General features: G+C 43.5%; 1 long non-coding RNA gene across 1 annotated transcript; it reads left to right on the forward strand.

Annotated features, from left to right (window-relative positions):
- Positions 1–248: 248 nt before the first annotated feature.
- Positions 249–9,104, forward strand: LOC307226413. The gene is made up of 3 exons (XR_013843388.1): positions 249–658; positions 1,863–2,001; positions 8,845–9,104. It is a non-coding gene; the product is annotated as an uncharacterized lncRNA (long non-coding RNA).
- Positions 9,105–9,453: the final 349 nt, after the last annotated feature.

The following is a 9,453-nucleotide window of genomic DNA, read 5'->3' on the forward strand; positions in this document are numbered from 1 at the left end:
GCCGACAATCTCGATGGCTTTAAAAGAGGATTAGACAAATTCATGAGGGAGATGCCTACACATGGCTACTAGCCAGGATGGCTATGCGATGCTTCTGAATACCAGTTGCTGGAAACTACAAGAGGGGAGCGGGTTTTGTGTTTGAATCCTGCTTGTACGATTCCCATAGGCATCTGGCTGGCCACTGTGAGAACAGGATGCAGGATACCATGTCTTGATGTGACTATAGCTTCCATCATCCCTGTGTTAGGTTTCTGTTTGTGCCACTGTGCAGTGCTTGGAGTCACAAGACTCTGTTTACATTCCAGAGATTCCAGACTGTTGGAAGTCTCACGGGAGACGGATGTTGCTATTACTGGTTTCCTGTTTCTTTGTATCCAGTTGCCTCACTGCTTTCACAGAGAGAGGATGTATATTTCTTTTCTGTCTGCGTAGTTAGAAATAAAACTCTTAGCAATGTAGCTCATATTTCTCGTCCTCTTCTACTGCTTGGACACTCTGCGTAATGAGGGAAAGTGCCTGGAGGCTCATCAAAGGCTCAGGTCGTTAATCACCATCGGAGGACTCGACCGGAGGAGCAGCTCGGCCGAATGCAAGTTGCGACACCCTGATCATTGGCTTCCATGACTGGGGCTGATGGGAATAAGTGTCCAGCAAAGTAAGGAGGACCATAGGTTCCCGAACTTACATAATTTACATCTGATGCAGCTCTTTGTGTATAGCCCAGAACCACTCAACAGATTCACATCCCTTTGTAGTTTCAAGGATTGACTTATGTGCTGCTCTCTGTGTAGGGCTGCCCTTGGAGATGTTTGGAAGCTGTATGTGAGTAGAGAATATCAGGGGATCACATTTAACAGCTCTGTGGCAACCGCACAGACAGAATGGGGACTATGCTAGGTTTTTGGTGATGTTGCGGTTCTGCCTTTTCCACGTTCACAGTTTTGAGACTTTACTTTGACTTGATGGATGGTGCAAAAACATTTTCAATCAGCGTCATGAGTTGCCACAAGTGCAAAGGTGAGATCAGTTTCGTTCCCGTCAATCTGTTGCAATGTGCAGCCTCGTGGGGATGCGGGCTGAGTTTGATGGCCCACTCTCTGTCCATGCAGGGAAATGGTGAGACAGATCCTCCTATTTGTTACACTTAATAAATGCAACCTGTTTACCAAACAGTTATCATCTTGGCAGTGGCGGACATGGGTACTATGGCACCCTGTGTGAGGTCAACATTTGGTGCCCCCTCATCCCTTGCCCAAATGAGGCCCTTGGCTTTGGGGAGGAGGAGGGAGGACTCTGGCAGGGTCCTTTTGTCCTCCTACCTCCTTGCTGCAGCTGGGAAAGCATTAACTAGGTTTGGGAAGGAGAAGGGAGAACTCTAGGACCTTGTCTGAGCCTCATGCTTCCTTCCCAAAGTCCAGTGCCTTGCTTATCGGGCTTTGAGATGGCGCCCCTTCAGGCCAGTGCCTAGCGAGTGAGCGCCACTCACATGGCAATAAATCTGCCCTTGGTCTCAGCTCTTCTTTGGTGTGTTAGCAAAGCGTCCTTGGAAAGAGAGGATACAGGCATTGTCCAGTTATTTTGAGAAGTATTCTGGAATGGAGGTAGGAAGGAATTTATTTGAAATATTGGAACAGTCTCCCTCAGAAGGTTGTGGGCTCTCCTTTCTTGGAAGTTTCTAAGCAGAGGTTGGATGGCCATCTGCTATGGATCCTTTTGCTGAGATTCTTGCATTGCAGGGGGTTGGACTAGATGACCCTTGGGGTCCCTTCCAACTCTATGATTCTTTGAAACAGGATGGTTGAAAAAGCAGGGCCAAAACAAGAGCAACACACTCTTCTCCTTTCATTTTTGCTTGGCAGAGAGAATGACTTAACATTTGTCACATCAACAGCAGAGGAAGGAAAGCCGAGAAAATAAGAGGCATAAATGTGTGATTTCCTCACACGTTTCATGAAGAGTCACCAATAGCCTGCAAAGATGGTCCTGCATATAGACAAGGTGCCGGCTGTTTCCTTTACTTTGAGCTACTTAACAGTGCCACCTGGTGCCTAAAGCCCTAGCAGATGTGGAAATTTCACCCACCCAAAAACGCCGCTCTCTTGCAATCAGAGATATAGCAAATGACAAGAGTTAGACACACAGCACAGACGTTCTTACTGGCACTTCCAGACTAAATTTAAACACTTTCACCACTCTCACTTTCAATGCAGAGGACAGAGTGCTCTCACCATGGAGATAAAAAACCCAGAGAAAAGCAGTGGGAGTCATGAACAATATAAGAAATAGACTATGTTATTAACGAAAATAGCAAGACAATATGTAGTAATAAAACATGCCAACCCAACAAGGAATTCTTCATTTCTAAGCTGGTTTGGACACAGGAATGAAATGAGATATAATAATGAGATATAATCCAGAGATCTCATCAACAACTCCACAGTATTCTCCTCTTCATACGAGAATTTGGTATTTTCATTTCAATCTATTTTATACACCTTTTGGGCACCAGGCAAAAACATTTCTCTTTGACCAGGCCTTTGGCTGATTGACATCCAATGTCCCTTTAAAATGTGTTGTCTTGGCTTGTTCTTTTTTTATTTATTTTGGTTATGTATTTTGTGTTTTTATATTCCCTGGGGTGGAGAGGGGCACTGTTTTGTGGTTTGCCTTAGGTGCCAAAATGTATTGGGACTGCCCAGCATGATGTCATGGGCCCCATGATGCCAAGAATGATGGGGCAGAGTTGGCAATCTGGGATGGAGGAAGGGGACAGCCCAAGCATGACTTGGATAGGGGCCCTGCCTTGCTATTGCCAGTTATCCCAAAAGGGGGGGGAGGAAGAGGTCACCAAGGCCATCCTGCTTTCTGAGAGTGATGTTCTCACAATGACAGGGGAGTTGGCTGGCCAATCAGCAGATAGGAGCTGGAGGAAGTGTCATAGGCTCATAGAATTATAGAGTTGGAAGGTACCACACGATTCATCTAGTCCAGCGGTTCTCAACCTGTGGGTCCCCAGATGTTGTTGGACTACAACTCCCATCATCCCTGAGCCCTGGCCTTGCTAGCTAGGGGTGATGGGAGTTGTAGTTCAACAACATCTGGGGACCAACAGGTTGAGAAAGGTTGATTCTAGTCCAACCCCCTGTATTGTAGGAATCTCATCTAGATCATGACAGATGGCTAGCCAACCTCTGCTTAAAGACCTTCAGTGAAGGAGAGTCTACCACCTTCCAAAGGAGTCCATTCCACTGTCAGACAGCTCTTAAAGTCACAAAGTTCTTCCTGATGTTTAGCTGGAATCTCCTTTCTTGGAAGTTGAATCCACTGGTACGGATCCTAGCCCCTGGAGTAGGGTTGGACTCAACTTCTCTCACCAAGGAAGTATCACTGTCCTCTCCCCGAATGAATGCATTAGAGTCATGAGATGTGAGCTTGAAACTACACGTTTCAGGAGACCAAAAGATTCAGTTTTGCAGAACTCACCAGCAGTTCTATACCAATCCAAACACAACAGTCTGCCCACTAGGCAATGCTGTCTCTGAAACCATCTCTGTGACCTGTAACAGCTGGGGCAGCATAAGCTTGCTATTGTGCAAGCTGCAAAAATCCATAGCAATTCTGAGCTGTGCCTAATCATAACCCAATCTCATGTTCATGTTGTAAGATTCATGAGTTAACAGCTTCCAGATATACAGCCGAGTATTTGGAAAAGAATAATTTATACAATTTCTGCCTAGAAGGTTTTACAGCCAGGCTAATCCTCTATTACAGACAAGCTAACCGAGATCATTCATGATTCATACCTGTGGCTTTGTTGTAGTTAACAATAAACAGGTGGATGTCAGGTTCGGCTTTAAAAAAGAGGGAAAGAAATCAATGTTTTTGGAACTGAAAGGGAATGCACATGAGGCTGGTGGCAATTTAAAATGAGCAAGGAAAAGGAAAAGTTATTTTCAGTGTGTTTTCCAAAAGTTTATTCAATGGGACTTGGATCAAACTGGACACAGCTGACTCAAGGCATTCATTTTGCTCTCTAGGAAAAAGAATAAGATGGTCCCTCCAGCGGCCAGAATCCAGTTGGACCAACAACTGAATTTTACATCCATATTAGCAATGGGATAATGTCCTCTGCCTTGGGATGAGCAAACCTGTCAATTTTTGTCTCTTTCATTTTCTCACCCTTCAGTTCAGTGCTCCATATTTTGATATCAGTTTGCATTCTTTTGAAGAAAAAAATTCACCAGGAAAATTCACCAGCATTTTACTCTGAATCTCTCGGAATATATACTTTTAAAAAAATGTTTATCCCATTACTACCCCCAAACAAACTTGAGGGCAGCATAGTAGTTATGAGGATGCAAGACAGGTTGTAAGGCACTCACAGCTTTATCCTCCAAGAGATGATGATGACTGGTCAGAGGGAAAAGTGGGAGGAGGAGGTGTCAGAAACTGAAGAGGTAACAAGGCTTAGTGAGCAGGGAGAGTCTGTGGCAGAGAGTCTAGAGACAGAGGCAGAAGAGGAAGCAGAAGAGAAGAGAGACCAGGAGCCAGAGATGAGCCTGGCTGGGGAAGAGGCATGTGTGTCTCCCCATCCTGCTGCGACAAGCTTCCCTCCCTGCTGGTCTCCCAGGACCAGGAGAGGCATGAAGAGGGCAGAGGAAAAATTAGCATCATGCAGGTGCCGTCTCAGGGTTGCTTGGGGAAAACCCTGGGGAGGAAGAGACCTTCAGTCTCAGCAGGACCTGCTGGAGATGAGTTGCTATACCCATTAGGCATGACACTCCTGTGCAGATCCTGTTTTTGCTAATAAAAAGTTAACACCAACTTGCTCAGCATAATTTACTGTTTTCTACCTGCTGGCTACCTGCCCTCGTTTCACCCTGACTCCACCCTCCACTGACATGCAGATGTTGTATTTGAGGGAATGTGGCCTTTGAGCTGAAAACTGTTCCCCACCCAGGGGATATTTATAAAGATACAAATTGTACAGGCAATGCCTGTTTTTATTCCTTCTCCCATTGCTCAGCTAAACTTAGGATATGTGTACAGAAGCCAGATGCCCTTGGATTTTGGGGTATTCTCCCATCCATTTTCATTTTCTTCGCAGCCCAGCTGTGGCATGTTTCTACAACTCCCAAATTCCCACTATTTCTACAAAAGAATGCTTTGCTGGCCATGCCTTTATAGAAATATATTTGGCACCCAGGAAGTCCAGAGTGGATCATGGTTCCCTAACATTTCTATTGAATCAGTAATAGATGCACTGTCGTTATTATTATTTTTCCTTTCAAGAGAGAGGTGGAAGGTCTGCGCTGCTAATTTTCTCCCTTGGGCAATGATAGCTGCTACAGTTATTACCACCCTGTTCAAAGTATAGAACAGCATTTTTAAACAATTAAATGAACCTTCTTCTTTTTTTAACTAGAAATACAATTTTTTTCAAAGGACAGAGATTGAAGTAAGAGATAATTGTGAATCAATATGTTTCTTTGCCTGCAGTTGTAGGTTCTAATTCATCCATGCAGCATTTATTTTTACTGAATCCACACTAGAAAGCACAATATAATTATTGCCCAATAACAGCATGAATCATTCTCAAGCAATGAAGCGGGGCGACGGCAACACACATTCCTCAAGTCTTCTGCTATGGTCTATGGACTTACTCAATAAATGCTCTTCTATTCCATTCCTCAAGTCAAGAATTCATAAGCTGCCCCTTCTCCTTCAACACTGACATGCAGGATTGAGAGACCACCATCACAAAGCAAGGACATCAGTTATGCAGTGGCCCCTGCAAGGTGTCTCATGAAACAAAGTGGCCCTCAAGCTGGAAAGCTTGGTTCCTCAACACTTGCTATATACTATAGAGAAGTCTTTAGCTGATGGAATGAAATGGAAGCCAGACCAGCCTCTCTCTAGATGGGGGGCTGTAATGCCCAGGTGTGAGAAGGCCCTCCCCTCAGCCTTGCTAAATGGATTCACAAATTTTGATGGGACATGGGAAGGTTCTGTATTAATAAACCCATTCATACTGGGGGGGGGTGTGTGTTCAGGTAACCACTGAGGGCTTGAAAAGTTATCACAAGCACATAGAAGATGGAGCAAGCTTGTTTTCTCCTGCTCTGGAGGGTAGGACTTTGAACCAATGGTTTCAAGTTACAAGAAGGAGATTCTAACTAAACCCCTAAAACCCAGGAAGAACATTATGACACTGGAACAGTCTTCATCGGGAGGTTGTGGACTCTCCTTCCTTGGTGGTTTTTAAGAAGAGGTTGGGTGTGTTGGGGTTCATAGTCTACGTGCAGCTTGGCAAGTGAGCAATTAGTGTTTTGTCTGCAGGCTAGGGAGACAGAGCACGGGAGAAATTTGCCTGGAGATAAGAGGACCTAGTAACAGCTCGGTGAATGGCTGAGGTCTCTCATGACCTATGGCATTGTTTGGCTAGTTAGGAGTTTTTTGGAGTGCTTGGAGAGTGTTGAAGTTCGTGTCTGTATATAGTAACTTGTATATAGCTTGTGAGTTTACTGCCATATATAATAAACTACAAAATCAGGTTACTAGTCATCAACTTTGTTCCTGATCGTTGTCCTGACTGAGCAGTCTCGATCGTTGCCTAGGAAAAGCTGCACTACTCTGCTAAGTTGTGCATCATTGAAAAAGTTCAGAGGTGAGGAGACAGGTCCTAGTAGCATGCGAAAGGATTTCAGAAAGTGTTCACAGGCTTCAGAGTTTTAACAGGGTGTCCATCTGTCACGGATGCTTTAGTCAAGATTTCTGTATTGCAGAGGGCTGGGTTAGATGGCACTTTGGGTTGTTTCCAGCTCTATGATTTTATGTTTAAAAGTTATGATTAAAAGCAAGTGTAACTGCCATGTCTCCCTGATATCCAGCTTCAATTAGGACACTCTTGATCTGTTGAAGTTTCTAAACATTTTTCAAAGGTTTTACAGTGCACTACATTAATTCAAACAAGATCAACCAATGCATTTGTCACCAGGTCAAGAATGGGGGGAATTCCCCAACAACTTTGAGTTCCAAAACACACACACACACACACACACACACACACAGAGAGAGAGAGAGAGAGAGAGAGAGAGAGAGAGAAGGCCTAGATATGGTATTGTATGCCATTTATAATTGGCTAGTGTGATTTGTCTAGAATCCTGAATTATAGTCTGTAGTAAAATCAGGTGCAACAGTCCTTTCACCGACGCCATTTTATTCCACATGCACATGGAGTTACTGTGTATGTAGCACCTGGAAACCACATAACCCATGCTGCACTGTGACTGACAGCACTGAACAGGTACACAAGGATGTCAACCAAGAACAGTACAATCTCAAAAACAGCATGCCAGCACAAAAGACAGCTGGATGCATTTGAATGGATGGTCAGGGGAAATATATGGTCTGCCATTTTATAAATAAGGAATAACATGAAATAAGCGGAGCATTTACCATCTAGTCTAGGAACCTGTAACTTCTACCTGAAGTGTAATAACTGAACATAAGCAACTGAAGTTTTAACAGAAGCTGTGCTTGATTAGAAGCCTGAAACATCCATTAGATTTAGTATAATTATTAATAGGTTTGCTGTTTCCTGAATGACCATTATCTCCTGATGTAACCTTTGTTTCTAGTTTCTACCAACCTTTATTGGCATAAGTCGAAATAGTAGAATCATAAAACCATACAAAGCTATCCTTTGTTCTATCCACTTCATTCTGTAAAATAAATGTTTCTTATTTGTTCAAAAAAAGAGAAAGGGGTAATTCTCAAGGAGGGTGAGAATTAGAACATAAGAACAAAAGAAGAGCCTTCTGGATCTGACCAATGGTGCCTCTAATCCAGCTTCATGTTCTCACATGCGGCCAATCAGATACTTGCTAGCTGGATGTAAGTGCTACTGTGCTCTGTCCATTTGTGTATTCGAGTAACTGATATTCAGAGTCAGTTACTGACAGTTTAGCTGAGTGTTAAGCCTGTTAGAATTCCTGCTCCATGACTGCAGTCATGGGATTTTTGTCTATCACATGACGGTATATGTTTTGACTCCACATAGTGGGAAGTGACTGAGACAGGATGTTTGTGTTACTGTGTTCCATGAAGTGGGACTATTGTCCTTTGTTCTTTTTCTCTTTGCTGTCTGATGCTAGAGAGAGAGGGAGCCATGTTGCAGTGTTCAGTGTGTGTTTATATGTAAATAAAGTAGATTAGCCGAAATGCTGAGTTGCTGAGGTCTGTCACGCAAGTTGTGCAAACTCTGCGGATTCCTAAGTGTGCCGGTGTCGGTTGGCATCTGTCACTGTGATGTTTGGGCTGAAGAAAGTCTTTGAAGCTCCTGGACAAAAGACCAGAAGGGAGAGAACATGCGAGTCGGGCATGTGTCTCTGCCAGGGCCCTACTCAAGAGTAGGACAAGCTCCTGACAGAGCCCACCCGCCTCCAGCATGTAACTGTGTCATTTTTTAATCAAAGCAACTCATTCAATGCTACATTTCCAAGGATAATATTTTCAAACAAAGTTGATTTTTGCAATATGTTCTATAATTTATTCTGAGAACTCTACGATAGTCCCATGGTTTCAGATTCTTTCTCTTTCTTTCTTTCTTTCTTTCTTTCTTTCTTTCTTTCTTTCTTATACAGTTGAATCAGGGTCCCTTGACAATAACTGTTCTTCTGAAATGTGCACTTGGGGGATATGTAGTGTGATCCTGTGCCTGCGGCTTTCTAACATTTCACTCCCCATCTGACAAAAAACCAATAACCCGTTTTCTTTTTATTAGCCACCTCGCCAAACAATACAAGAGATGATCTAATCTGCACTGTTTGTCCTGCTTAGCTTAATACAACTGTAGGAGAGTGTTGAAAAATGGCAGAAGCAGAGCCCTGCAAAACTATCGAATGCAGTAACAATGACGAATCGATTCCATGAGCTGGAGGGTAAACTGGGTAGGAGTCAATACCTTCTCCCAAGACCTACTGAACAAGGGAGAATGAAAAGGGAGAAGGTTTGAGAAACAAGATTAAGTTGTAATCATTGCCATACATTCTGTAATGGGAAACCCAGCCGCTGTTTTGCATGGGTCCCTTCCACCAAAGTTGTCCAGGTTGGCATTAAACAATATGAGATTAAAGACTTGTCAGACAAACTAATGAGTTTTGGATTGATTTCTGTCTTCAGCCATGTTACTAGCATTTCTGACAGCTATGATTTATAGGGTATTCTTTAGGTCTCTTCATGAGAGGAGCTGTTTATTTTACTTGATGGACAAGGTATCTAACGTTTTCTAGTGGAGTGTGCAGATGGCAGGAAGGACAGTAATTGCTGAGGTCATCTCTCAACATCATGGCATGTGCACCCCCTATAAATTAGTCATTGAAATCTCAGGCAATGAATGCCAGCATCCTCCCTCCATATTTTATTTTATTTTATGCTTTGCAACCTTTG

This window comes from Podarcis cretensis, assembly GCF_951804945.1.
Source record: "Podarcis cretensis genome assembly, chromosome: 11".
NCBI lineage: Eukaryota > Metazoa > Chordata > Lepidosauria > Squamata > Lacertidae > Podarcis > Podarcis cretensis.